General features: G+C 41.0%; 75 non-coding genes across 75 annotated transcripts; all 75 read left to right on the top strand.

The window, feature by feature from the left end:
* Positions 1–133: 133 nt before the first annotated feature.
* Trnav-aac lies at positions 134–206 on the top strand. The gene has a single exon. It is a non-coding gene; the product is annotated as a tRNA-Val (tRNA).
* Positions 207–433: 227 nt separating this feature from the next.
* Positions 434–506, top strand: Trnav-aac. The gene has a single exon. It is a non-coding gene; the product is annotated as a tRNA-Val (tRNA).
* Positions 507–586: 80 nt separating this feature from the next.
* Trnav-uac lies at positions 587–660 on the top strand. The gene has a single exon. It is a non-coding gene; the product is annotated as a tRNA-Val (tRNA).
* Positions 661–739: 79 nt separating this feature from the next.
* Positions 740–812, top strand: Trnav-uac. Its single transcript has one exon. It is a non-coding gene; the product is annotated as a tRNA-Val (tRNA).
* Positions 813–894: 82 nt separating this feature from the next.
* Trnav-cac lies at positions 895–967 on the top strand. Its single transcript has one exon. It is a non-coding gene; the product is annotated as a tRNA-Val (tRNA).
* A 167-nt stretch (positions 968–1,134) lies between these two features.
* Trnav-uac lies at positions 1,135–1,207 on the top strand. Its single transcript has one exon. It is a non-coding gene; the product is annotated as a tRNA-Val (tRNA).
* An 82-nt stretch (positions 1,208–1,289) lies between these two features.
* On the top strand, positions 1,290–1,362 carry Trnav-aac. The gene has a single exon. It is a non-coding gene; the product is annotated as a tRNA-Val (tRNA).
* Positions 1,363–1,443: 81 nt separating this feature from the next.
* On the top strand, positions 1,444–1,516 carry Trnav-uac. Its single transcript has one exon. It is a non-coding gene; the product is annotated as a tRNA-Val (tRNA).
* Positions 1,517–1,597: 81 nt separating this feature from the next.
* On the top strand, positions 1,598–1,672 carry Trnal-uaa. The gene has a single exon. It is a non-coding gene; the product is annotated as a tRNA-Leu (tRNA).
* A 163-nt stretch (positions 1,673–1,835) lies between these two features.
* Positions 1,836–1,908, top strand: Trnav-uac. Its single transcript has one exon. It is a non-coding gene; the product is annotated as a tRNA-Val (tRNA).
* A 318-nt stretch (positions 1,909–2,226) lies between these two features.
* Positions 2,227–2,299, top strand: Trnav-cac. The gene has a single exon. It is a non-coding gene; the product is annotated as a tRNA-Val (tRNA).
* A 74-nt stretch (positions 2,300–2,373) lies between these two features.
* Trnav-aac lies at positions 2,374–2,446 on the top strand. The gene has a single exon. It is a non-coding gene; the product is annotated as a tRNA-Val (tRNA).
* Positions 2,447–2,528: 82 nt separating this feature from the next.
* Positions 2,529–2,602, top strand: Trnav-uac. Its single transcript has one exon. It is a non-coding gene; the product is annotated as a tRNA-Val (tRNA).
* Positions 2,603–2,991: 389 nt separating this feature from the next.
* Positions 2,992–3,064, top strand: Trnav-cac. Its single transcript has one exon. It is a non-coding gene; the product is annotated as a tRNA-Val (tRNA).
* Positions 3,065–3,229: 165 nt separating this feature from the next.
* On the top strand, positions 3,230–3,302 carry Trnav-uac. The gene has a single exon. It is a non-coding gene; the product is annotated as a tRNA-Val (tRNA).
* An 82-nt stretch (positions 3,303–3,384) lies between these two features.
* Positions 3,385–3,457, top strand: Trnav-aac. Its single transcript has one exon. It is a non-coding gene; the product is annotated as a tRNA-Val (tRNA).
* Positions 3,458–3,538: 81 nt separating this feature from the next.
* Positions 3,539–3,611, top strand: Trnav-uac. The gene has a single exon. It is a non-coding gene; the product is annotated as a tRNA-Val (tRNA).
* An 81-nt stretch (positions 3,612–3,692) lies between these two features.
* Trnal-uaa lies at positions 3,693–3,767 on the top strand. Its single transcript has one exon. It is a non-coding gene; the product is annotated as a tRNA-Leu (tRNA).
* A 163-nt stretch (positions 3,768–3,930) lies between these two features.
* Positions 3,931–4,003, top strand: Trnav-uac. Its single transcript has one exon. It is a non-coding gene; the product is annotated as a tRNA-Val (tRNA).
* A 318-nt stretch (positions 4,004–4,321) lies between these two features.
* On the top strand, positions 4,322–4,394 carry Trnav-cac. The gene has a single exon. It is a non-coding gene; the product is annotated as a tRNA-Val (tRNA).
* Positions 4,395–4,468: 74 nt separating this feature from the next.
* Trnav-aac lies at positions 4,469–4,541 on the top strand. The gene has a single exon. It is a non-coding gene; the product is annotated as a tRNA-Val (tRNA).
* An 83-nt stretch (positions 4,542–4,624) lies between these two features.
* Trnav-uac lies at positions 4,625–4,698 on the top strand. The gene has a single exon. It is a non-coding gene; the product is annotated as a tRNA-Val (tRNA).
* Positions 4,699–5,087: 389 nt separating this feature from the next.
* Trnav-cac lies at positions 5,088–5,160 on the top strand. Its single transcript has one exon. It is a non-coding gene; the product is annotated as a tRNA-Val (tRNA).
* A 165-nt stretch (positions 5,161–5,325) lies between these two features.
* Trnav-uac lies at positions 5,326–5,398 on the top strand. Its single transcript has one exon. It is a non-coding gene; the product is annotated as a tRNA-Val (tRNA).
* An 82-nt stretch (positions 5,399–5,480) lies between these two features.
* Trnav-aac lies at positions 5,481–5,553 on the top strand. Its single transcript has one exon. It is a non-coding gene; the product is annotated as a tRNA-Val (tRNA).
* Positions 5,554–5,873: 320 nt separating this feature from the next.
* On the top strand, positions 5,874–5,946 carry Trnav-aac. The gene has a single exon. It is a non-coding gene; the product is annotated as a tRNA-Val (tRNA).
* A 228-nt stretch (positions 5,947–6,174) lies between these two features.
* On the top strand, positions 6,175–6,247 carry Trnav-uac. The gene has a single exon. It is a non-coding gene; the product is annotated as a tRNA-Val (tRNA).
* Positions 6,248–6,327: 80 nt separating this feature from the next.
* Trnav-aac lies at positions 6,328–6,400 on the top strand. The gene has a single exon. It is a non-coding gene; the product is annotated as a tRNA-Val (tRNA).
* Positions 6,401–6,564: 164 nt separating this feature from the next.
* On the top strand, positions 6,565–6,637 carry Trnav-uac. The gene has a single exon. It is a non-coding gene; the product is annotated as a tRNA-Val (tRNA).
* Positions 6,638–6,718: 81 nt separating this feature from the next.
* On the top strand, positions 6,719–6,791 carry Trnav-uac. Its single transcript has one exon. It is a non-coding gene; the product is annotated as a tRNA-Val (tRNA).
* Positions 6,792–7,110: 319 nt separating this feature from the next.
* Trnav-aac lies at positions 7,111–7,183 on the top strand. The gene has a single exon. It is a non-coding gene; the product is annotated as a tRNA-Val (tRNA).
* Positions 7,184–7,263: 80 nt separating this feature from the next.
* Trnav-uac lies at positions 7,264–7,336 on the top strand. The gene has a single exon. It is a non-coding gene; the product is annotated as a tRNA-Val (tRNA).
* Positions 7,337–7,506: 170 nt separating this feature from the next.
* Trnav-uac lies at positions 7,507–7,579 on the top strand. The gene has a single exon. It is a non-coding gene; the product is annotated as a tRNA-Val (tRNA).
* Positions 7,580–7,743: 164 nt separating this feature from the next.
* On the top strand, positions 7,744–7,816 carry Trnav-uac. The gene has a single exon. It is a non-coding gene; the product is annotated as a tRNA-Val (tRNA).
* Positions 7,817–8,050: 234 nt separating this feature from the next.
* On the top strand, positions 8,051–8,123 carry Trnav-aac. The gene has a single exon. It is a non-coding gene; the product is annotated as a tRNA-Val (tRNA).
* Positions 8,124–8,350: 227 nt separating this feature from the next.
* On the top strand, positions 8,351–8,423 carry Trnav-aac. Its single transcript has one exon. It is a non-coding gene; the product is annotated as a tRNA-Val (tRNA).
* Positions 8,424–8,503: 80 nt separating this feature from the next.
* Positions 8,504–8,575, top strand: Trnav-uac. Its single transcript has one exon. It is a non-coding gene; the product is annotated as a tRNA-Val (tRNA).
* Positions 8,576–8,656: 81 nt separating this feature from the next.
* On the top strand, positions 8,657–8,729 carry Trnav-uac. The gene has a single exon. It is a non-coding gene; the product is annotated as a tRNA-Val (tRNA).
* A 239-nt stretch (positions 8,730–8,968) lies between these two features.
* Positions 8,969–9,041, top strand: Trnav-cac. Its single transcript has one exon. It is a non-coding gene; the product is annotated as a tRNA-Val (tRNA).
* A 165-nt stretch (positions 9,042–9,206) lies between these two features.
* On the top strand, positions 9,207–9,279 carry Trnav-uac. Its single transcript has one exon. It is a non-coding gene; the product is annotated as a tRNA-Val (tRNA).
* An 83-nt stretch (positions 9,280–9,362) lies between these two features.
* On the top strand, positions 9,363–9,435 carry Trnav-aac. The gene has a single exon. It is a non-coding gene; the product is annotated as a tRNA-Val (tRNA).
* A 317-nt stretch (positions 9,436–9,752) lies between these two features.
* On the top strand, positions 9,753–9,825 carry Trnav-aac. Its single transcript has one exon. It is a non-coding gene; the product is annotated as a tRNA-Val (tRNA).
* A 4,401-nt stretch (positions 9,826–14,226) lies between these two features.
* On the top strand, positions 14,227–14,299 carry Trnav-uac. The gene has a single exon. It is a non-coding gene; the product is annotated as a tRNA-Val (tRNA).
* An 80-nt stretch (positions 14,300–14,379) lies between these two features.
* Trnav-aac lies at positions 14,380–14,452 on the top strand. The gene has a single exon. It is a non-coding gene; the product is annotated as a tRNA-Val (tRNA).
* A 164-nt stretch (positions 14,453–14,616) lies between these two features.
* Trnav-uac lies at positions 14,617–14,689 on the top strand. The gene has a single exon. It is a non-coding gene; the product is annotated as a tRNA-Val (tRNA).
* An 81-nt stretch (positions 14,690–14,770) lies between these two features.
* On the top strand, positions 14,771–14,843 carry Trnav-cac. Its single transcript has one exon. It is a non-coding gene; the product is annotated as a tRNA-Val (tRNA).
* A 319-nt stretch (positions 14,844–15,162) lies between these two features.
* On the top strand, positions 15,163–15,235 carry Trnav-aac. Its single transcript has one exon. It is a non-coding gene; the product is annotated as a tRNA-Val (tRNA).
* An 80-nt stretch (positions 15,236–15,315) lies between these two features.
* Positions 15,316–15,388, top strand: Trnav-uac. The gene has a single exon. It is a non-coding gene; the product is annotated as a tRNA-Val (tRNA).
* Positions 15,389–15,556: 168 nt separating this feature from the next.
* Positions 15,557–15,629, top strand: Trnav-uac. The gene has a single exon. It is a non-coding gene; the product is annotated as a tRNA-Val (tRNA).
* Positions 15,630–15,793: 164 nt separating this feature from the next.
* Positions 15,794–15,866, top strand: Trnav-uac. Its single transcript has one exon. It is a non-coding gene; the product is annotated as a tRNA-Val (tRNA).
* An 81-nt stretch (positions 15,867–15,947) lies between these two features.
* On the top strand, positions 15,948–16,020 carry Trnav-uac. The gene has a single exon. It is a non-coding gene; the product is annotated as a tRNA-Val (tRNA).
* A 237-nt stretch (positions 16,021–16,257) lies between these two features.
* Positions 16,258–16,330, top strand: Trnav-cac. The gene has a single exon. It is a non-coding gene; the product is annotated as a tRNA-Val (tRNA).
* Positions 16,331–16,497: 167 nt separating this feature from the next.
* Positions 16,498–16,570, top strand: Trnav-uac. The gene has a single exon. It is a non-coding gene; the product is annotated as a tRNA-Val (tRNA).
* Positions 16,571–16,652: 82 nt separating this feature from the next.
* On the top strand, positions 16,653–16,725 carry Trnav-aac. Its single transcript has one exon. It is a non-coding gene; the product is annotated as a tRNA-Val (tRNA).
* Positions 16,726–17,040: 315 nt separating this feature from the next.
* On the top strand, positions 17,041–17,113 carry Trnav-aac. Its single transcript has one exon. It is a non-coding gene; the product is annotated as a tRNA-Val (tRNA).
* A 227-nt stretch (positions 17,114–17,340) lies between these two features.
* On the top strand, positions 17,341–17,413 carry Trnav-aac. The gene has a single exon. It is a non-coding gene; the product is annotated as a tRNA-Val (tRNA).
* An 80-nt stretch (positions 17,414–17,493) lies between these two features.
* Trnav-aac lies at positions 17,494–17,566 on the top strand. The gene has a single exon. It is a non-coding gene; the product is annotated as a tRNA-Val (tRNA).
* Positions 17,567–17,728: 162 nt separating this feature from the next.
* On the top strand, positions 17,729–17,801 carry Trnav-uac. Its single transcript has one exon. It is a non-coding gene; the product is annotated as a tRNA-Val (tRNA).
* An 80-nt stretch (positions 17,802–17,881) lies between these two features.
* Positions 17,882–17,954, top strand: Trnav-cac. The gene has a single exon. It is a non-coding gene; the product is annotated as a tRNA-Val (tRNA).
* Positions 17,955–18,273: 319 nt separating this feature from the next.
* Positions 18,274–18,346, top strand: Trnav-aac. Its single transcript has one exon. It is a non-coding gene; the product is annotated as a tRNA-Val (tRNA).
* Positions 18,347–18,426: 80 nt separating this feature from the next.
* Trnav-uac lies at positions 18,427–18,499 on the top strand. Its single transcript has one exon. It is a non-coding gene; the product is annotated as a tRNA-Val (tRNA).
* An 81-nt stretch (positions 18,500–18,580) lies between these two features.
* Trnal-uaa lies at positions 18,581–18,653 on the top strand. Its single transcript has one exon. It is a non-coding gene; the product is annotated as a tRNA-Leu (tRNA).
* A 168-nt stretch (positions 18,654–18,821) lies between these two features.
* Trnav-uac lies at positions 18,822–18,894 on the top strand. The gene has a single exon. It is a non-coding gene; the product is annotated as a tRNA-Val (tRNA).
* Positions 18,895–19,211: 317 nt separating this feature from the next.
* On the top strand, positions 19,212–19,284 carry Trnav-aac. Its single transcript has one exon. It is a non-coding gene; the product is annotated as a tRNA-Val (tRNA).
* A 234-nt stretch (positions 19,285–19,518) lies between these two features.
* Trnav-aac lies at positions 19,519–19,591 on the top strand. The gene has a single exon. It is a non-coding gene; the product is annotated as a tRNA-Val (tRNA).
* An 80-nt stretch (positions 19,592–19,671) lies between these two features.
* Trnav-uac lies at positions 19,672–19,744 on the top strand. The gene has a single exon. It is a non-coding gene; the product is annotated as a tRNA-Val (tRNA).
* An 81-nt stretch (positions 19,745–19,825) lies between these two features.
* Trnal-uaa lies at positions 19,826–19,898 on the top strand. The gene has a single exon. It is a non-coding gene; the product is annotated as a tRNA-Leu (tRNA).
* Positions 19,899–20,067: 169 nt separating this feature from the next.
* Positions 20,068–20,140, top strand: Trnav-uac. Its single transcript has one exon. It is a non-coding gene; the product is annotated as a tRNA-Val (tRNA).
* A 316-nt stretch (positions 20,141–20,456) lies between these two features.
* On the top strand, positions 20,457–20,529 carry Trnav-aac. The gene has a single exon. It is a non-coding gene; the product is annotated as a tRNA-Val (tRNA).
* An 80-nt stretch (positions 20,530–20,609) lies between these two features.
* Trnav-uac lies at positions 20,610–20,682 on the top strand. Its single transcript has one exon. It is a non-coding gene; the product is annotated as a tRNA-Val (tRNA).
* Positions 20,683–20,763: 81 nt separating this feature from the next.
* Positions 20,764–20,836, top strand: Trnal-uaa. Its single transcript has one exon. It is a non-coding gene; the product is annotated as a tRNA-Leu (tRNA).
* Positions 20,837–20,999: 163 nt separating this feature from the next.
* Trnav-uac lies at positions 21,000–21,072 on the top strand. The gene has a single exon. It is a non-coding gene; the product is annotated as a tRNA-Val (tRNA).
* Positions 21,073–21,154: 82 nt separating this feature from the next.
* On the top strand, positions 21,155–21,227 carry Trnav-uac. The gene has a single exon. It is a non-coding gene; the product is annotated as a tRNA-Val (tRNA).
* A 233-nt stretch (positions 21,228–21,460) lies between these two features.
* Trnav-cac lies at positions 21,461–21,533 on the top strand. The gene has a single exon. It is a non-coding gene; the product is annotated as a tRNA-Val (tRNA).
* A 171-nt stretch (positions 21,534–21,704) lies between these two features.
* Positions 21,705–21,777, top strand: Trnav-uac. Its single transcript has one exon. It is a non-coding gene; the product is annotated as a tRNA-Val (tRNA).
* Positions 21,778–21,826: the final 49 nt, after the last annotated feature.

Genomic DNA, 21,826 nt, shown 5'->3' with positions numbered 1-21,826 from the left:
ATCACGTCTGCTTTACACGCAGAAGGTCCCCAGTTCGAGAATCGGCGGATACATTTTGTTATTTTTTTTTAGGATGGGGTACAATATGATGACATCAAATGACACCGCATTTAATAGGAGAGATAATCGTGAAGTTTCCGTAGTGTAGTGGTTATCACGTCTGCCTAACACGCAGAAGGTCCCCAGTTCTAGCCTGGGCGGAAACATTTTTTTTTTGCCTATGGGGTACAATATGATGACGTCAAATGACACCGCATTTAATAGGGGAGAAAGTCGTGAAGTTTCCGTAGTGTAGTGTTTATCACGTCTGCTTTACACGAAGAAGGTCCCAAGTTCGAGCCCCGCTTTGACATTTTTTAAATTCCTTTGCCGTTGGTGCATCGATATGATGACATCGAATGAAAACGAATTTAATAGGAGAGAAAATTGTGAAGTTTCCGTAGTGTAGTGGTTATCACGTCTGACTAACACGCAGAAGGTCCCCAGTTCGAGCCTGGGCGGAAACATTTTATTATTTTTTTTGCGGATGGGGTACAATATGATGACATCAAATGACACCGCATTTAATAGGATAGAAAATCGTGAAGTTTCCGTAGTGTAGTGGTTATCACGTCTGCTTTACACGCAGAAGGTCCCCAGTTCGAGCCTGGGCGGAACATTATTTTATTTTTTTTGCCGTTTGTGCATCCATATGATGACATCGAATAAAACCGCATTTAATAGGAGAGAAAATCGTGAAGTTTCCGTAGTGCAGTGGTTATCACGTCTGCTTTACACGCAGAAGGTCCCCAGTTCGAGGCTGGGAGGAAACATTTTGTTATATTTTTTTTGCGGATGGGGTACAATATGATGACATCAAATGACACCGCATTTAATAGGAGAGAAAATCGTGAAGTTTCCGTAGTGTAGTGGTTATCACGTCTGCCTCACACGCAGAAGGTCCCCTGTTCGAGCCTGGGCGGAAACATTATTTTAATTTTTTGCCGTTGGTGCATCCATATGATGACATCGAATGCAGCCGCATTTAATTAGGGAGCCTGTGCGGGAATATATATATATATATATTTTTTGCGGATGGGGTACAATATGATGACATCAAATGACACCGCATTTAATAGGAGAGATAATCGTAAAGTTTCCGTAGTGTAGTGGTTATCACGTCTGCTTTACACACAGAAGGTCCCCAGTTCGAGCCTAGGCGGAAACGTTTTGTTATTTTTTTTTTGCGGATGGGGTACAATATGATGACATCAAATGACACTGCATTTAATAGGAGAGAAAATCGTGAAGTGTCCGTAGTGTAGTGGTTATCACGTCTGCCTAACACGCAGAAGGTCCCCAGTTCGAGCCTGGGCGGAAACATTTTATTATTTTTTTTTGCGGATGGGGTACAATATGATGACATCAAATGACACCGCATTTAATAGGAGAGAAAATCGTGAAGTTTCCGTAGTGTAGTGGTTATCACGTCTGCTTTACACGCAGAAGGTCCCCAGTTCGAGCCTGGGCGGAAACATTTTGTTATTTTTTTTTGCGGATGGGGTACAATATGATGACATCAAATGACACCGCATTTAATAGGAGAGATAATCATGAAGTTTCCGTAGTGTAGTGGTTATCACGTCTGCTTTAAACGCAGAAGGTCCCCAGTTCGAGCCTGGGCGGAATAATTATTTTAATTTTTTGCCGTTGGTGCATCCATATGATGACATCGGATGTAACCGCATTTAATTAGGGAGCCTGGGCTGAAATATATATATATTTATTTTTTACGGATGGGGTACAATAAGATGACATCAAATGACACCGCATTTAATAGGAGAGATAATAGTGAAGTTTCCGTAGTGTAGTGGTTATCACGTCTGCTTTACACGCAGAAGGTCCCCAGTTCGAGCCTGGGCGAAAACATTATTTAAATCTTTTGCCGTTGGTGCATCCATATGATGACATCGAATAAAACCGAATTTAATTAGGGAGCCTGGGCGGAAACATTTTGTTATTTTTTTTTTGCGGATGGGGTACAATATGATGACATCAAATGACACCGCATTTAAAAGGAGAGAAAATCGTGAAGTTTCCTTAGTGTAGTGGTTATCACGTCTGCTTTACACGCAGAAGGTCCCCAGTTCGAGCCTCGGCGGATACATTTTGTTATTTTTTTTTAGGATGGGGTACAATATGATGACATCAAATGACACCGCATTTAATAGGAGAGATAATCGTGAAGTTTCCGTAGTGTAGTGGTTATCACGTCTGCCTCACACGCAGAAGGTCCCCAGTTCGAGCCTGGGCGGAAACATTTTTTTTTTGCCTATGGGGTACAATATGATGACGTCAAATGACACCGCATTTAATAGGGGAGAAAGTCGTGAAGTTTCCGTAGTGTAGTGGTTATCACGTCTGCCTAACACGCAGAAGGTCCCCAGTTCGAGCCTGGGCGGAAACATTTTATTATTTTTTTTTTGCGGATGGGGTACAATATGATGACATCAAATGACACCGCATTTAATAGGATAGAAAATCGTGAAGTTTCCGTAGTGTAGTGGTTATCACGTCTGCTTTACACGTAGAAGGTCCCCAGTTCGAGCCTGGGCGGAACATTATTTTAATTTTTTTGCCGTTTGTGCATCCATATGATGACATCGAATAAAACAGCATTTAATAGGAGAGAAAATCGTGAAGTTTCCGTAGTGCAGTGGTTATCACGTCTGCTTTACACGCAGAAGGTCCCCAGTTCGAGGATGGGAGGAAACATTTTGTTATATTTTTTTTGCGGATGGGGTACAATATGATGACATCAAATGACACCGCATTTAATAGGAGAGAAAATCGTGAAGTTTCCGTAGTGCAGTGGTTATCACGTCTGCTTTACACGCAGAATGTCCCCAGTTCGAGGCTGGGAGGAAACATTTTGTTATATTTTTTTTGCGGATGGGGTACAATATGATGACATCAAATGACACCGCATTTAATAGGAGAGATAATCGTGAAGTTTCCGTAGTGTAGTGGTTATCACGTCTGCCTCACACGCAGAAGGTCCCCTGTTCGAGCCTGGGCGGAAACATTATTTTAATTTTTTGCCGTTGGTGCATCCATATGATGACATCGAATGCAACCGCATTTAATTAGGGAGCCTGGGCGGGAATATATATATATATATTTTTTGCGGATGGGGTACAATATGATGACATCAAATTACACCGCATTTAATAGGAGAGATAATCGTAAAGTTTCCGTAGTGTAGTGGTTATCACGTCTGCTTTACACACAGAAGGTCCCCAGTTCGAGCCTAGGCGGAAACGTTTTGTTATTTTTTTTTTGCGGATGGGGTACAATATGATGACATCAAATGACACTGCATTTAATAGGAGAGAAAATCGTGAAGTGTCCGTAGTGTAGTGGTTATCACGTCTGCCTAACACGCAGAAGGTCCCCAGTTCGAGCCTGGGCGGAAACATTTTATTATTTTTTTTTGCGGATGGGGTACAATATGATGACATCAAATGACACCGCATTTAATAGGAGAGAAAATCGTGAAGTTTCCGTAGTGTAGTGGTTATCACGTCTGCTTTACACGCAGAAGGTCCCCAGTTCGAGCCTGGGCGGAAACATTTTGTTATTTTTTTTTGCGGATGGGGTACAATATGATGACATCAAATGACACCGCATTTAATAGGAGAGATAATCATGAAGTTTCCGTAGTGTAGTGGTTATCACGTCTGCTTTAAACGCAGAAGGTCCCCAGTTCGAGCCTGGGCGGAATAATTATTTTAATTTTTTGCCGTTGGTGCATCCATATGATGACATCGGATGTAACCGCATTTAATTAGGGAGCCTGGGCTGAAATATATATATATTTATTTTTTACGGATGGGGTACAATAAGATGACATCAAATGACACCGCATTTAATAGGAGAGATAATAGTGAAGTTTCCGTAGTGTAGTGGTTATCACGTCTGCTTTACACGCAGAAGGTCCCCAGTTCGAGCCTGGGCGAAAACATTATTTAAATCTTTTGCCGTTGGTGCATCCATATGATGACATCGAATAAAACCGAATTTAATTAGGGAGCCTGGGCGGAAACATTTTGTTATTTTTTTTTTGCGGATGGGGTACAATATGATGACATCAAATGACACCGCATTTAAAAGGAGAGAAAATCGTGAAGTTTCCTTAGTGTAGTGGTTATCACGTCTGCTTTACACGCAGAAGGTCCCCAGTTCGAGCCTCGGCGGATACATTTTGTTATTTTTTTTTAGGATGGGGTACAATATGATGACATCAAATGACACCGCATTTAATAGGAGAGATAATCGTGAAGTTTCCGTAGTGTAGTGGTTATCACGTCTGCCTCACACGCAGAAGGTCCCCAGTTCGAGCCTGGGCGGAAACATTTTTTTTTTGCCTATGGGGTACAATATGATGACGTCAAATGACACCGCATTTAATAGGGGAGAAAGTCGTGAAGTTTCCGTAGTGTAGTGGTTATCACGTCTGCCTAACACGCAGAAGGTCCCCAGTTCGAGCCTGGGCGGAAACATTTTATTATTTTTTTTTTTGCGGATGGGGTACAATATGATGACATCAAATGACACCGCATTTAATAGGATAGAAAATCGTGAAGTTTCCGTAGTGTAGTGGTTATCACGTCTGCTTTACACGTAGAAGGTCCCCAGTTCGAGCCTGGGCGGAACATTATTTTAATTTTTTTGCCGTTTGTGCATCCATATGATGACATCGAATAAAACAGCATTTAATAGGAGAGAAAATCGTGAAGTTTCCGTAGTGCAGTGGTTATCACGTCTGCTTTACACGCAGAAGGTCCCCAGTTCGAGGATGGGACTAAACATTTTGTTATATTTTTTTTGCGGATGGGGTACAATATGATGACATCAAATGACACCGCATTTAATAGGAGAGAAAATCGTGAAGTTTCCGTAGTGCAGTGGTTATCACGTCTGCTTTACACGCAGAATGTCCCCAGTTCGAGGCTGGGAGGAAACATTTTGTTATATTTTTTTTGCGGATGGGGTACAATATGATGACATCAAATGACACCGCATTTAATAGGAGAGATAATCGTGAAGTTTCCGTAGTGTAGTGGTTATCACGTCTGCCTCACACGCAGAAGGTCCCCTGTTCGAGCCTGGGCGGAAACATTATTTTAATTTTTTGCCGTTGGTGCATCCATATGATGACATCGAATGCAACCGCATTTAATTAGGGAGCCTGGGCGGGAATATATATATATATATTTTTTGCGGATGGGGTACAATATGATGACATCAAATTACACCGCATTTAATAGGAGAGATAATCGTAAAGTTTCCGTAGTGTAGTGGTTATCACGTCTGCTTTACACACAGAAGGTCCCCAGTTCGAGCCTAGGCGGAAACGTTTTGTTATTTTTTTTTTGCGGATGGGGTACAATATGATGACATCAAATGACACTGCATTTAATAGGAGAGAAAATCGTGAAGTGTCCGTAGTGTAGTGGTTATCACGTCTGCCTAACACGCAGAAGGTCCCCAGTTCGAGCCTGGGCGGAAACATTATTTTTTTTTTTTTTTGCGGATGGGGTACAATATGATGACGTCAAATGACACCGCATTTAATATGTGAGAAAGTCGTAAAGTTTTCGTAGTGTAGTGGTTATCACGTCTGCCTCACACGCAAAATGTCCCCTGCTCGAGCCTGGGCGGAAACATTATTTAATTTTTTTGCCGTTGGTGCATCCATATGATGACATCGAATAAAACCGAATTTAATCAGGGAGCTTGGGAGGAAATATTTTGTTATTTTTTTTTTGCGGAAGGGGTACAATATGATGACATCAAATGATACCACATTTAATATTAGAGATAATCGTGAAGTTTCCGTAGTGTAGTGGTTATCATGTCTGCCTAACACGCAGAAGGTCCCCAGTTCGGGCCTGGGCGGAAACATTTTTTTTTTTGCCTATGGGGTACAATATGATGACGTCAAATGACACCGCAAATAATAGGGGAGAAAGTCGTGAAGTTTCCGTAGTGTAGTGTTTATCATGTCTGCTTTACACGCAGAAGGTCCCAAGTTCGAGCCCCGCCAGGACATTTTTTAAATTTTTTTGCCGTTGGTGCATCGATATGATGACATCGAATGAAAACGAATTTAATAGGAGAGAAAATTGTGAAGTTTCCGTAGTGTAGTGGTTATCACGTCTGCTTTACACGCAGAAGGTCCCCAGTTCGAACCTGGGCGGAAACATTATTTAAATTTTTTGCCGTTGGTGCATCGATATGATGACATCGAATGAAAACGAATTTATTAGGAGAGAAAATTGTGAAGTTTCCGTAGTGTAGTAGTTATCACGTCTGCCTAACACGCAGAAGGTCCCCAGTTCGAGCCTGGGCGGAAACATTATTTAAATTTTTTTGGCGTTGGTGCATCCATATGATGACATCGAATAAAACCGAATTTAATTAGGTAGCTTGGGAGGAAATATTTTGTTATTTTTTTTGCGGATGGTGTACAATATGATGACATCAAATGACACCGCATTTAATAGGAGAGAAAATCGTGAAGTTTCCGTAGTGTAGTGGTTATCACGTCTGCTTTACACGCAGAAGGTCCCCAGTTCGAGCCTGGGCGGAAACATTTTGTTATTTGTTTTTGCGGATGGGGTACAATATGATGACATCAAATGACACCGCATTTAATAGGAGAGATAATCGTGAAGTTTCCGTAGTGTAGTGGTTATCACGTCTGCCTCACACGCAGAAGGTCCCCAGTTCGAGCCTGGGCGGAAACATTATTTAAATTTTTTGTTGTTGGTGCATCCATATGATGACATCGAGTAAAACCGCATTTAATTAGGGAGCCTTGGCGGAAGTATTTTGTTATTTTTTTTTGCGGATGGGGTACAATATGATGACATCAAATGACACCACATTTAATAGGAGAGTTAATCGTGAAGTTTCCGTAGTGTAGTTTTTATCAAGTTTGCTTCACACGCAGAATAGGTCCCAAGTTCGAGCTCCGCCGGGACATTTTTTAATTTTTTTTGCGGTTGGTGCATCGATATGATGGCATCGAATGAAAACGAATTTATTAGGAGAGAAAATTGTGAAGTTTCCGTAGTGTAGTAGTTATCACGTCTGCCTAACACGCAGAAGGTCCCCAGTTCGAGCCTGGGCGGAAACATTTTATTATTTTTTTTGCGGATGGGGTACAATATGATGACATCAAATGACACCGCATTTAATAGGAGAGAAAATCGTGAAGTTTCCGTAGTGTAGTGGTTATCACGTCTGCTTTACACGCAGAAGGTCCCCAGTTCGAGCCTGGGCGGAATCATTATTTTAATTTTTTGCCGTTGGTGCATCCATATGATGACATCGGATGTAACCGCATTTAATTAGGGAGCCTGGGCTGAAATATATATATATATATATTTTTTTTTACGGATGGGGTACAATATGATGACATCAAATGACACCGCATTTAATAGGAGAGATAATAGTGAAGTTTCCGTAGTGTAGTGGTTATCACGTCTGCTTTACACGCAGAAGGTCCCCAGTTCGAGCCTGGGCGGAATCATTATTTAAATCTTTTGCCTTTGGTGCATCCATATGATGACATCGAATAAAACCGAATTTAATTAGGGAGCCTGGGAGGAAAAATTTTGTTATTTTTTTTTGCGGAAGGGTTACAATATGATGACATCAAATTACAACACATTTAATAGGAGAGATAATCGTGAAGTTTTTGTAGTGTAGTGGTTATCACGTCTGCTTTACACGCAGAAGGTCCCCAGTTCGAGCCTGGGCGGAAACATTTTGTTATTTTTTTTTGCGGATGGGGTACAATATGATGACATCAAATGATACCGCATTTAAAAGGAGAGAAAATCGTGAAGTTTCCTTAGTGTAGTGGTTATCACGTCTGCTTTACACGCAGAAGGTCCCCAGTTCAAGCCTCGGCGGATACATTTTGTTATTTTTTTTTATGATGGGGTACAATATGATGACATCAAATGACACCGCATTTAATAGGAGAGATAATCGTGAAGTTTCCGTAGTGTAGTGGTTATCACGTCTGCCTAACACTCAGAAGGTCCCCAGTTCGAGCCTGGGCGGAAACATTTTTTTTTTGCCAATGGGGTACAATATGATAACGTCAAATGACACCGCATTTAATAGGGGAGAAAGTCGTGAAGTTTCCGTAGTGTAGTGTTGATCACGTCTGCTTTACACGAAGAAGGTCCCAAGTTCGAGCCCCGCCGGGACATTTTTTAAATTCCTTTGCCGTTGCTGCATCGATATGATGACATCGAATGAAAACGAATTTAATAGGAGAGAAAATTGTGAAGTTTCCGTAGTGTAGTGGTTATCACGTCTGCCTAACACGCAGAAGGTCCCCAGTTCGAGCCTGGGCGGAAACATTTTATTATTTTTTTTGCGGATGGGGTACAATATGATGACATCAAATGACACCGCATTTAATAGGATAGAAAATCGTGAAGTTTCCGTAGTGTAGTGGTTATCACGTCTGCTTTACACGCAGAAGGTCCCCAGTTCGAGCCTGGGCGAAACATTATTTTAATTTTTTTGCCGTTTGTGCATCCATATGATGACATCGAATAAAACCGCATTTAATAGGAGAGAAAATCGTGAAGTTTCCGTAGTGCAGTGGTTATCACGTCTGCTTTACACGCAGAAGGTCCCCAGTTCGAGGCTGGGAGGAAACATTTTGTTATATTTTTTTTGCGGATGGGGTACAATATGATGACATCAAATGACACCGCATTTAATAGGAGAGAAAATCGTGAAGTTTCCGTAGTGCAGTGGTTATCACGTCTGCATTACACGCAGAAGGTCCCCAGTTCGAGGCTGGGAGGAAACATTTTGTTATATTTTTTTTTTGCGGATGGGGTACAATATGATGACATCAAATGACACCGCATTTAATAGGAGAGATAATCGTGAAGTTTCCGTAGTGTAGTGGTTATCACGTCTGCCTCACACGCAGAAGGTCACCTGTTCGAGCCTGGGCGGAAACATTATTTTAATTTTTTGCCGTTGGTGCATCCATATGATGACATCTAATGCAACCGCATTTAATTAGGGAGCCTGGGCGGGAATATATATATATATATTTTTTGCGGATGGGGTACAATATGATGACATCAAATGACACCGCATTTAATATGAGAGATTATCGTAAAGTTTCCGTAGTGTAGTGGTTATCACGTCTGCTTTACACACAGAAGGTCCCCAGTTCGAGCCTAGGCGGAAACGTTTTGTTATTTATTTTTTTGCGGATGGGGTACAATATGATGACATCAAATGACACTGCATTTATTAGGAGAGAAAATCGTGAAGTGTCTGTAGTGTAGTGGTGATCACGTCTGCCTAACACGCAGAAGGTCCCCAGTTCCAGCCTGGGCGGAAACATTATTTTTTTTTTTTGCGGATGGTGTACAATATGATGACGTCAAATGACACCGCATTTAATATGGGAGAAAGTCGTAAAGTTTTCGTAGTGTAGTGGTTATCACGTCTGCCTCACACGCAAAATGTCCCCTGCTCGAGCCTGGGCGGAAACATTATTTAAATTTTTTGCCGTTGGTGCATCCATATGATGACATCGAATAAAACCGAATTTAATTAGGGAGCTTGGGAGGAAATATTTTGTTATTTTTTGTTTTAGGATGGGGTACAATATGATGACATCAAATGACACCACATTTAATAGGAGAGATAATCGTGAAGTTTCCGTAGTGTAGTGGTTATCATGTCTGCCTAACACGCAGAAGGTCCCCAGTTCGGGCCTGGGCGGAAACATTTTTTTTTTGCCTATGGGGTACAATATGATGACGTCAAATGACACTTCGATACTTCGATACTTCGATTTGTTACTCCTATAAGTAGCTTTCGCTAATACTAGGAGGCATATAGAGCTAAAATAATTACAATAAGTATTGCTCAAATAATAACGAATAATTATGATACAAAGAGTATTAAAGAGTAACTGTATAAGTAAATATTGTAATTATTGTATAATTATGATACAAAGAGTATTAAAGAGTAACTGTAGCAAAAACAAACATCAATGTATAAATAAGTAAATAAATAAATAAATAAGTAAATAGATAAAATAAGAAAACAGGATAGATACTTGAGACAAATAGGTAATAAACAAATAAATAAATTAGTAGTGAATAACAAGCAGACAAACGAAATATTTAATGGACCCTTCCCCCTACGGCGCTCCACACCCCCATCCACACCAGAATCACTCGCAACCGCTTCAACAAAGCATTGCAGAGGACTCCGGCGTAGACAGAAGCACAGAACGCCACAAGGGGAAAGGACCATTGAGGATCTAAATGCTAACACAAGTAACATGCACTTTAAATCTAATTGCAGATAAATGATATAGATAAATAGCTAAATACATAAATAATAAATAGATAAATAGCTAAATAAATAAATAAATGAATGAATAATAAATAAACAAACAAACTAAGCAGCTAATGGGTTGGGGATCTAAAGCCTGCGCAAGTAGCTAGGTACTTGTAGAGATCTAACTGCAGGCTGAACAGCAGCCTTATACTTGGCAAGGGTATTAATTGATTTGACGTCGTTGGGGAGCAAATTCCAGATTCTTATGGCTCTAGCGAAAAAAGAATAGTTGAAAGCTAGGGTATTTGCTTGCAATTGGTTATAATACAGCTCTTTGCGCCTGGTGGATCTGGTTGATCGCGTGACAAGATCAGGTAATTTAGCATATATAAGACTATTATGAAATTTATAAAATAAGATAGCCTGACTAGTTAAACGTCTTTGTTCAAGAGTGTCCCAAGATAGGTCTTTAACAAGTTTTGTGGTACTTGCATACGGGTCATATGTGTTGGTGACGAACCGTGCAGCGTTCTTTTGCACTTGTTCCAGGCGATTGACATCGGTATCAGTATAAGGGTTCCAAGCTGGAGCTGCGTATTCAAGAATAGGTCTTACTAAGGTAAAGTATGCTCTCTCTTTAACTAGCTGACTGCATGGTTTCAAAGTCCTGCGAAGAAGACCAAGAACTTTGTTTGCCTTATCCGAGATTTTAGATGCGTGGGGGCCCCAGCGAAGATTGGAGGAACAGCGTACTCCAAGGTAATCTTGCTCTGCAACTTTGGATAGAGACTTATTGTTGATGGAGTAAGTATGCAAGGATGGTTTGCGCTTGTTTGTGATAGAAAGCAGATGACACTTAGACACGTTGAATTCCATTTGCCAATCATTTGACCATTTAGTTAAGTTATCCAGGTCTTGCTGGAGCACTTGATGATCATCTGCAGACCTGATATTGCGATAGACTACAGTATCATCAGCAAATAAACGTAGGTGAGACCTGGTGCAGAGAGTAATGTCGTTGATGAACAAGAGGAAGAGCGCCGGACCCAACACAGAACCTTGAGGAACGCCTGAGGTCACTGGAGTACAGCTGGAGTGGGTACCATTCACAGAGACAAATTGTGTTCTAACAGATAAGAAACTAGTGATCCATTGGCAAGTCTTACCGCAGATACCATAACTACGGAGCTTATACAAAAGTTTGGAATGCGAGACTTTATCAAAGGCTTTACTGAAGTCGAGTAATAAAGCATCAACCTGGCCTTGATTATTAAGAGAAGTAGCCCAGTCATAAGTAGTAAGAACAAGCTGCGTCTCACAAGAAAAACCAGAACGAAAACCGTGTTGCAAATCAGATAAGATGTTGTTCATAGCAGTGTGACTGTTCAGATGGCTTAGCACTACATGTTCCATAACTTTACAGCATATACAAGTCAGGGATATGGGACGGTAGTTCTCAGGGTTGTCCTTGCTGGATTTTTTGAAGACAGGGACTACCAAAGCTTTTAACCAGTCTTCAGGCAAAATACCTGAGTCAAAACTTTGCTGGAAGATAAACGTGAGCACATTTGAGATCTCAGATGATAGATCACGGAGGATTCTTGGAGAAAGACCATCCGGTCCAACAGACTTAGATGGATTGAGACTTTCAAGCTGCTTACGAATGCCAGGCTCGGTAAAGATAATATCTTTAATTGTAGGGTAACTAGAAGTCGACAGATCCGGAAGTTGACCATTATCACTAGTGAAAACGCTCTGGAAATGATGGTTAAGAGCCTCAGCTTTATCTGCATCTGATATAAAAAGCATGTTATCCTTATGGAGAGTTGGAATGCCTACATTTTCTGATCTTGAGCGTTTAACATATCTCCAAAATTTCTTGGGATCTGATTGCAAACTTTCGCCTATCACGTCATTCAAATAGTTGTTATGTGCAACCTTGAGAGCCTTGACGACTTTGTTCCTCTGTTGACGGTAAGCACGCCATACTTCTGAGCTTTTGTTGTTACTACGTTTAGCTCTAAGGAGGAGAGAATCTCGTTTCCTCATAAGGCGTTTAATGGTTGGTGACATCCAAGGTAAAGAAAGTTTCGACTTGGTCAGTTTGGAAGGAACATGTTTTTCAACAGCAGATAAGAGACCGTTCTTGAAATGCGACCAATTTGACTCCACTGACCTAGACTCACATGAAGAGAAGAACTCACTAGCCAAGGTCATAGCATCACGATGGAGACCCTCGACATCCATTTTATCGTACATATAAACTTTGTGGGGGGGACTTGTTAGCCTTGGAGGCTTACAGGTGATAGAAAAAGACACAATATCGTGGTCACTCATACCTGGGAGGATTCTGACATCGGATACTAGAGCAGGAGATGACGATAACACCAGATCCAAAGTATTAAGAGAAGCTGGGCGTGTGGGATGTAGGACGTGTTGAGTAAGAGCGTTATTGCTGATAAAATCCAGTAGGTAATTCATCATGGGTGCCGACGCATGGTTAGTGATTGAAGGAGGGTCAGAGTTCCAGTTTATGTCTCCACAGTTAAAATCGCCAGCAATAACAATGTTAGGGTGAGATTTTTTATTCTTGTCGAAAATTTTGAGAACAGCATGTGAAAGGTAGTCGATACGTGATGTAGTAGCCTTGGGAGGTTTGTAGAAAGAACACAGATAGAGTTCCTTTTGTTTGGCGAGCTTTACAGAAACGCATAATGATTCATCTTCGTCTCCAGAGTCAATAGTGTGGTTCGGTGATGCAAATGATGGGATGTCGTGCTTGATGGCAATAAACACACCTCCACCACCTGAATCCAATCGATCTTTACGATATACTGTGTAGTCTGGTGGAAAGGACGAGTATGTTGGATCTTCTGGGCTGAGTTTGGATTCACACCCAAAAATAACATCAGGATTATACATACTAACATGGCTGGCAAAAACTGCTGCACGTTCAGAGCTCTTTATGCTGTCACAATTGATTTCAATACAATTGAGTCTAGTGATTTTCCTGAAGCGTTTAACCGGGGTAGATGTGACAGGAAGAGGACTATAAAGACTATGCGTAGAACGTGAATTTGATGGTTCATCATGATTAGTTGATAGAATAGTGAATGAGTTGCTAATACTTATGGAGTTGGATGATGAGGTGAAGATTGATCCACTTGAAAAGTTAGATGAGCCACAACATGGACAGATCCATGTACAAGAGGAATTAGCCAAGGAGTTATAGGTTGAATTACCAATTTGGCAGCATGACGAATGAAACCACAGGTCACACGAGTCACATTGGATGCCTCTTTGGTTGGATTTGACAGGTTTCGCACATATGCCACAGGGAAATTTCCAGTTTGGACCAGGGTTAAGCGATATATTACCACTCAGCAGCAACAGATTACAGATGAGCCTTGGTAGACCAGGATGAACATCATAAGGATTCAAGATGGCGGATCTTGACGATCGAGTAGAAGTAAGAAAACTTTCGCTACCGATCAGCAGTAACTTGTATTTGCTGATCCATCCAGACAAATTGAACTCAGAGGTGTTTCTTGATAAGATTTCAGAGGTATTGTTGAGATTTGAAAGAATTACAAGCGATACCAGTAGGATAGCGACGGAGCCAAGAAAATTCGTGGCCGCCATAACCACAGCCAACCCACCGCAATTAATAGGGGAGAAAGTCGTGAAGTTTCCGTAGTGTAGTGTTTATCATGTCTGCTTTACACGCAGAAGGTCCCAAGTTCGAGCCCCGCCAGGACATTTTTTAAATTTTTTTGCCGTTGGTGCATCGATATGATGACATCGAATGAAAACGAATTTAATAGGAGAGAAAATTGTGAAGTTTCCGTAGTGTAGTGGTTATCACGTCTGTTTTACACGCAGAAGGTCCCCAGTTCGAACCTGGGCGGAAACATTATTTAAATTTTTTGCAGTTGGTGCATCGATATGATGACATCGAATGAAAACGAATTTATTAGGAGAGAAAATTGTGAAGTTTCTGTAGTGTAGTAGTTATCACGTCTGCCTAACACGCAGAAGGTCCCCAGTTCGAGCCTGGGCGGAAACATTATTTAAATTTTTTTGGCGTTGGTGCATCCATATGATGACATCGAATAAAACCGAATTTAATTAGGTAGCTTGGGAGGAAATATTTTGTTATTTTTTTTGCGGATGGTGTACAAAATGATGACATCAAATGACACCGCATTTAATAGGAGAGAAAATCGTGAAGTTTCCGTAGTGTAGTGGTTATCACGTCTGCTTTACACGCAGAAGGTCCCCAGTTCGAGCCTGGGCGGAAACATTTTGTTATTTTTTTTTGCGGATGGGGTACAATATGATGACATCAAATGACACCGCATTTAATAGGAGAGATAATCGTGAAGTTTCCGTAGTGTAGTGGTTATCACGTCTGCCTCACACGCAGAAGGTCCCCAGTTCGAGCCTGGGCGGAAACATTATTTAAATTTTTTGCCGTTGGTGCATCCATATGATGACATCGAGTAAAACAGCATTTAATTAGGGAGCCTTGGCGGAAGTATTTTGTTATTTATTTTTTCGGATGGGGTACAATATGATGACATCAAATGACACCACATTTAATAGGAGAGTTAATCGTGAAGTTTCCGTAGTGTAGTTTTTATCAAGTTTGCTTCACACGCAGAATAGGTCCCAAGTTCGAGCTCCGCCGGGACATTTTTTAATTTTTTTTGCGGTTGGTGCATCGATATGATGGCATCGAATGAAAACGAATTTATTAGGAGAGAAAATTGTGAAGTTTCCGTAGTGTAGTAGTTATCACGTCTGCCTAACACGCAGAAGGTCCCCAGTTCGAGCCTGGGCGGAAACATTTTATTATTTTTTTTGCGGATGGGGTACAATATGATGACATCAAATGACACCGCATTTAATAGGAGAGAAAATCGTGAAGTTTCCGTAGTGTAGTGGTTATCACGTCTGCTTTACACGCAGAAGGTCCCCAGTTCTAGCCTGGGCGGAATCATTATTTTAATTTTTTGCCGTTGGTGCATCCATATGATGACATCGGATGTAACCGCATTTAATTAGGGAGCCTGGGCTGAAATAAATATATATATATTTTTTTTTACGGATGGGGTACAATATGATGACATCAAATGACACCGCATTTAATAGGAGAGATAATAGTGAAGTTTCCGTAGTGTAGTGGTTATCACGTCTGCTTTACACGCAGAAGGTCCCCAGTTCGAGCCTGGGCGGAATCATTATTTAAATCTTTTGCCTTTGGTGCATCCATATGATGACATCGAATAAAACCGAATTTAATTAGGGAGCCTGGGAGGAAATATTTTGTTATTTTTTTTTGCGGAAGGGTTACAATATGATGACATCAAATGACACCACATTTAATAGGAGAGATAATCGTGAAGTTTCCGTAGTGTAGTGGTTATCACGTCTGCTTTACACGCAGAAGGTCCCCAGTTCGAGCCTGGGCGGAAACATTTTGTTATTTTTTTTTGCGGATGGGGTACAATATGATGACATCAAATGACACCGCATTTAAAAGGAGAGAAAATCGTGAAGTTTCCTTAGTGTAGTGGTTATCACGTCTGCTTTACACGCAGAAGGTCCCCAGTTCGAGGCTGGGAGGAAACATTTTGTTATATTTTTTTTGCGGATGGGGTACAATATGATGACATCAAATGACACCGCATTTAATAGGAGAGAAAATCGTGAAGTTTCCGTAGTGCAGTGGTTATCACGTCTGCATTACACGCAGAAGGTCCCCAGTTCGAGGCTGGGAGGAAACATTTTGTTATATTTTTTTTGCGGATGGGGTACAATATGATGACATCAAATGACACCGCATTTAATAGGAGAGATAATCGTGAAGTTTCCGTAGTGTAGTGGTTATCACGTCTGCCTCACACGCAGAAGGTCACCTGTTCGAGCCTGGGCGGAAACATTATTTTAATTTTTTGCCGTTGGTGCATCCATATGATGACATCTAATGCAACCGCATTTAATTAGGGAGCCTGGGCGGGAATATATATATATATATATTTTTTGCGGATGGGGTACAATATGATGACATCAAATGACACCGCATTTAATATGAGAGATAATCGTAAAGTTTCCGTAGTGTAGTGGTTATCACGTCTGCTTTACACACAGAAGGTCCCCAGTTCGAGCCTAGGCGGAAACGTTTTGTTATTTTTTTTTTGCGGATGGGGTACAATATGATGACATCAAATGACACTGCATTTAATAGGAGAGAAAATCGTGAAGTGTCCGTAGTGTAGTGGTTATCACGTCTGCCTAACACGCAGAAGGTCCCCAGTTCCAGCCTGGGCGGAAACATTATTTTTTTTTTTTGCGGATGGTGTACAATATGATGACGTCAAATGACACCGCATTTAATATGGGAGAAAGTCGTAAAGTTTTCGTAGTGTAGTGGTTATCACGTCTGCCTCACACGCAAAATGTCCCCTGCTCGAGCCTGGGCGGAAACATTATTTAAATTTTTTGCCGTTGGTGCATCCATATGATGACATCGAATAAAACCGAATTTAATTAGGGAGCTTGGGAGGAAATATTTTGTTATTTTTTTTTAGGATGGGGTACAATATGATGACATCAAATGACACCACATTTAATAGGAGAGATAATCGTAAAGTTTCCGTAGTGTAGTGGTTATCATGTCTGCCTAACACGCAGAAGGTCCCCAGTTCGGGCCTGGGCGGAAACATTTTTTTTTTGCCTATGGGGTACAATATGATGACGTCAAATGACACCGCAATTAATAGGGGAGAAAGTCGTGAAGTTTCCGTAGTGTAGTGTTTATCATGTCTGCTTTACACGCAGAAGGTCCCAAGTTCGAGCCCCGCCAGGACATTTTTTAAATTTTTTTGCCGTTGGTGCATCGATATGATGACATCGAATGAAAACGAATTTAATAGGAGAGAAAATTGTGAAGTTTCCGTAGTGTAGTGGTTATCACGTCTGTTTTACACGCAGAAGGTCCCCAGTTCGAACCTGGGCGGAAACATTATTTAAATTTTTTGCCGTTGGTGCATCGATATGATGACATCGAATGAAAACGAATTTATTAGGAGAGAAAATTGTGAAGTTTCTGTAGTGTAGTAGTTATCACGTCTGCCTAACACGCAGAAGGTCCCCAGTTCGAGCCTGGGCGGAAACATTATTTAAATTTTTTTGGCGTTGGTGCATCCATATGATGACATCGAATAAAACCGAATTTAATTAGGTAGCTTGGGAGGAAATATTGTTATTTTTTTTGCGGATGGTGTACAAAATGATGACATCAAATGACACCGCATTTAATAGGAGAGAAAATCGTGAAGTTTCCGTAGTGTAGTGGTTATCACGTCTGCTTTACACGCAGAAGGTCCCCAGCTCGAACCTGGGCGGAAACATTTTGTTATTTTTTTTGCGGATGGGGTACAATATGATGACATCAAATGACACCGCATTTAATAGGAGAGATAATCGTGAAGTTTCCGTAGTGTAGTGGTTATCACGTCCGCCTCACACGCAGAAGGTCCCCAGTTCGAGTCTGGGCGGAAACATTATTTAAATTTTTTGCCGTTGGTGCATCCATATGATGACATCGAGTAAAACCGCATTTAATTAGGGAGCCTTGGCGGAAGTATTTTGTTATTTTTTTTTGCGGATGGGGTACAATATGATGACATCAAATGACACCACATTTAATAGGAGAGTTAATCGTGAAGTTTCCGTAGTGTAGTTTTTATCAAGTTTGCTTCACACGCAGAATAGGTCCCAAATTCGAGCTCCGCCGGGACATTTTTTAATTTTTTTTGCGGTTGGTGCATCGATATGATGGCATCGAATGAAAACGAATTTATTAGGAGAGAAAATTGTGAAGTTTTCGTAGTGTAGTAGTTATCACGTCTGCCTAACACGCAGAAGGTCCCCAGTTCGAGCCTGGGCGGAAACATTTTATTATTTTTTTTGCGGATGGGGTACAATATGATGACATCAAATGACACCGCATTTAATAGGAGAGAAAATCGTGAAGTTTCCGTAGTGTAGTGGTTATCACGTCTGCTTTACACGCAGAAGGTCCCCAGTTCGAGCCTGGGCGGAAACATTTTGTTATTTTTTTTTACGGATGGGGTACAATATGATGACATCAAATGACACCGCATTTAATAGGAGAGATAATCGTGAAGTTTCCGTAGTGTAGTGGTTATAACGTCTGCTTTAAACGCAGAAGGTCCCCAGTTCGAGCCTGGGCGGAATCATTATTTTAATTTTTTGCCGTTGATGCATCCATATGATGACATCGGATGTAACCGCATTTAATTAGGGAGCCTGGGCTGAAATATATATATATATATTTTTTTTTACGGATGGGGTACAATATGATGACATCAAATGACACCGCATTTAATAGGAGAGATAATAGTGAAGTTTCCGTAGTGTAGTGTTTATCATGTCTGCTTTACACGCAGAAGGTCCCCAGTTCGAGCCTGGGCGGAAACATTATTTAAATCTTTTGCCGTTGGTGCATCCATATGATGACATCGAATAAAACCGAATTTAATTAGGGAGCCTGGGCGGAAACATTATTTAAATTTTTTTGGCGTTGGTGCATCCATATGATGACATCAAATGACACCGCATTTAAAAGGAGATAAAATCGTGAAGTTTCCTTTGTGTAGTGGTTATCACGTCTGCTTTACACGCAGAAGGTCCCCAGTTCGAGCCTCGGCGGATACATTTTGTTATTTTTTTTTAGGATGGGGTACAATATGATGACATCGAATGAAAACGAATTTATTAGGAGAGAAAATTGTGAAGTTTCCGTAGTGTAGTGGTTATCACGTCTGCCTAACACTCAGAAGGTCCCAAGTTCGAGCCTGGGCGGAAACATTATTTAAATTTTTTTGGGGTTGGTGCATCCATATGATGACATCGAATGACACCGCATTTAAAAGGAGAGAAAATCGTGAAGTTTCCTTAGTGTAGTGGTTATCATGTCTGCTTTACACGCAGAAGGGCCCATGTTCGAGCCCCGCCAGGACATTTTTTAAATTTTTTTGCCGTTGGTGCATCGATATGATGACATCGAATGAAAACGAATTTAATAGGAGAGAAAATTGTAAAGTTTCCGTAGTGTAGTGGTTATCACGTCTGCCTAACACGCAGAAGGTCCCCAGTTCGAGCCTGGGCGGAAACATTTTATTATTTTTTTTGCGGATGGGGTACAATATGATGACATCAAATGACACCGCATTTAATAGGAGAGAAAATCGTGAAGTTTCCGTAGTGTAGTGGTTATCACGTCTGCTTTACACGCAGAAGGTCCCCAGTTCGAGCCTGGGCGGAAACATTTTGTTATTTTTTTTTACGGATGGGGTACAATATGATGACATCAAATGACACCGCATTTAATAGGAGAGATAATCGTGAAGTTTCCGTAGTGTAGTGGTTATAACGTCTGCTTTAAACGCAGAAGGTCCCCAGTTCGAGCCTGGGCGGAATCATTATTTTAATTTTTTGCCGTTGGTGCATCCATATGATGACATCGGATGTAACCGCATTTAATTAGGGAGCCTGGGCTGAAATATATATATATATATTTTTTTTTTACGGATGGGGTACAATATGATGACATCAAATGACACCGCATTTAATAGGAGAGATAATAGTGAAGTTTTCGTAGTGTAGTGGTTATCACGTCTGCTTTACACGCAGAAGGTCCCCAGTTCGAGCCTGGGCGGAAACATTATTTAAATCTTTTGCCGTTGGTGCATCCATATGATGACATCGAATAAAACCGAATTTAATTAGGGAGCCTGGGCGGAAACATTTTGTTATTTTTTTTGCGGATGGGGTACAATATGATGACATCAAATGACACCGCATTTAAAAGGAGAGAAAATCGTGAAGTTTCCTTAGTGTAGTGGTTATCACGTCTGCTTTACACGCAGAAGGTCCCCAGTTCGAGCCCCGCCAGGACATTTTTTAAATTTTTTTGCCGTTGGTGCATCGATATGATGACACCGAATGAAAACGAATTTAATAGGAGAGAAAATTGTGAAGTTTCCGTAGTGTAGTGGTTATCACGTCTGCCTAACACGCAGAAGGTCCCCAGTTCGGGGCTTGGCGGAAACATTTTATTATTTTTTTTGCGGATGGGGTACAATATTATGACATCAAATGACACCGCATTTAATAGGAGAGAAAATCGTGAAGTTTCCGTAGTGTAGTGGTTATCACGTCTGCTTTACACGCAGAAGGTCCCCAGTTCGAGCCTGGGCGGAAACATTTTGTTATTTTTTTTTACGGATGGGGTACAATATGATGACATCAAATGACACCGCATTTAATAGGAGAGATAATCGTGAAGTTTCCGTAGTGTAGTGGTTATAACGTCTGCTTTAAACGCAGAAGGTCCCCAGTTCGAGCCTGGGCGGAATCATTATTTTAATCTTTTGCCGTTGGTGCATCCATATGATGACATCGAATAAAACCGAATTTAATTAGGGAGCCTGGGCGGAAACATTTTGTTATTTTTTTTGCGGATGGGGTACAATATGATGACATCAAATGACACCGCATTTAAAAGGAGAGAAAATCGTGAAGTTTCCTTAGTGTAGTGGTTATCACGTCTGCTTTACACGCCGAAGGTTCCCAGTTCGAGCCTGGGCGGAAACATTTTGTTATTTTTTTTGTGCGGATGGGGTACAATATGATGACATCAAATGACACCGCATTTAAAAGGAGAGAAAATAGTGAAGTTTCCTTAGTGTAGTGGTTATCACGTCTGCTTTACACGCAGAAGGTCCCCAGTTCGAGCCTCGGGGGATACATTTTGTTATTTTTTTTTAGGATGGGGTACAATATGATGACATCAAATGACACCGCATTTAATAGGAGAGAAAATCGTGAAGTTTCCGTAGTGTAGTGGTTATCACGTCTGCTTTACACGCAGAAGGTCCCCAGTTCTAGCCTCGGCGGATACATTTTGTTATTTTTTTTTAGGATGGGGTACAATATGATGACATCAAATGACACCGCATTTAATAGGAGAGATAATCGTGAAGTTTCCGTAGTGTAGTGGTTATCACGTCTGCCTCACACGCAGAAGGTTCCCTGTTCGAGCCTGGGCGGAAACATTATTTTAATTTTTTGCCGTTGGTGCATCCATATGATGACATCGAATGCAACCGCATTTAATTAGGGAGCCTGGGCGGGAATATATATATATATATATATATATTTTGCGGATGGGGTACAATATGATGACATCAAATGACACCGCATTTAATAGGAGAGATAATGGTAAAGTTTCCGTAGTGTAGTGGTTATCACGTCTGCTTTACACACAGAAGGTCCCCAGTTCGAGCCTAGGCGGAAACGTTTTGTTATTTTTTTTTTTGCGGATGGGGTACAATATGATGACATCAAA

Source organism: Nematostella vectensis, chromosome 7 (assembly GCF_932526225.1).
Source record: "Nematostella vectensis chromosome 7, jaNemVect1.1, whole genome shotgun sequence".
Taxonomy (NCBI): domain Eukaryota; kingdom Metazoa; phylum Cnidaria; class Anthozoa; order Actiniaria; family Edwardsiidae; genus Nematostella; species Nematostella vectensis.
This window is presented reverse-complemented; position numbering and strand designations above follow the sequence as displayed.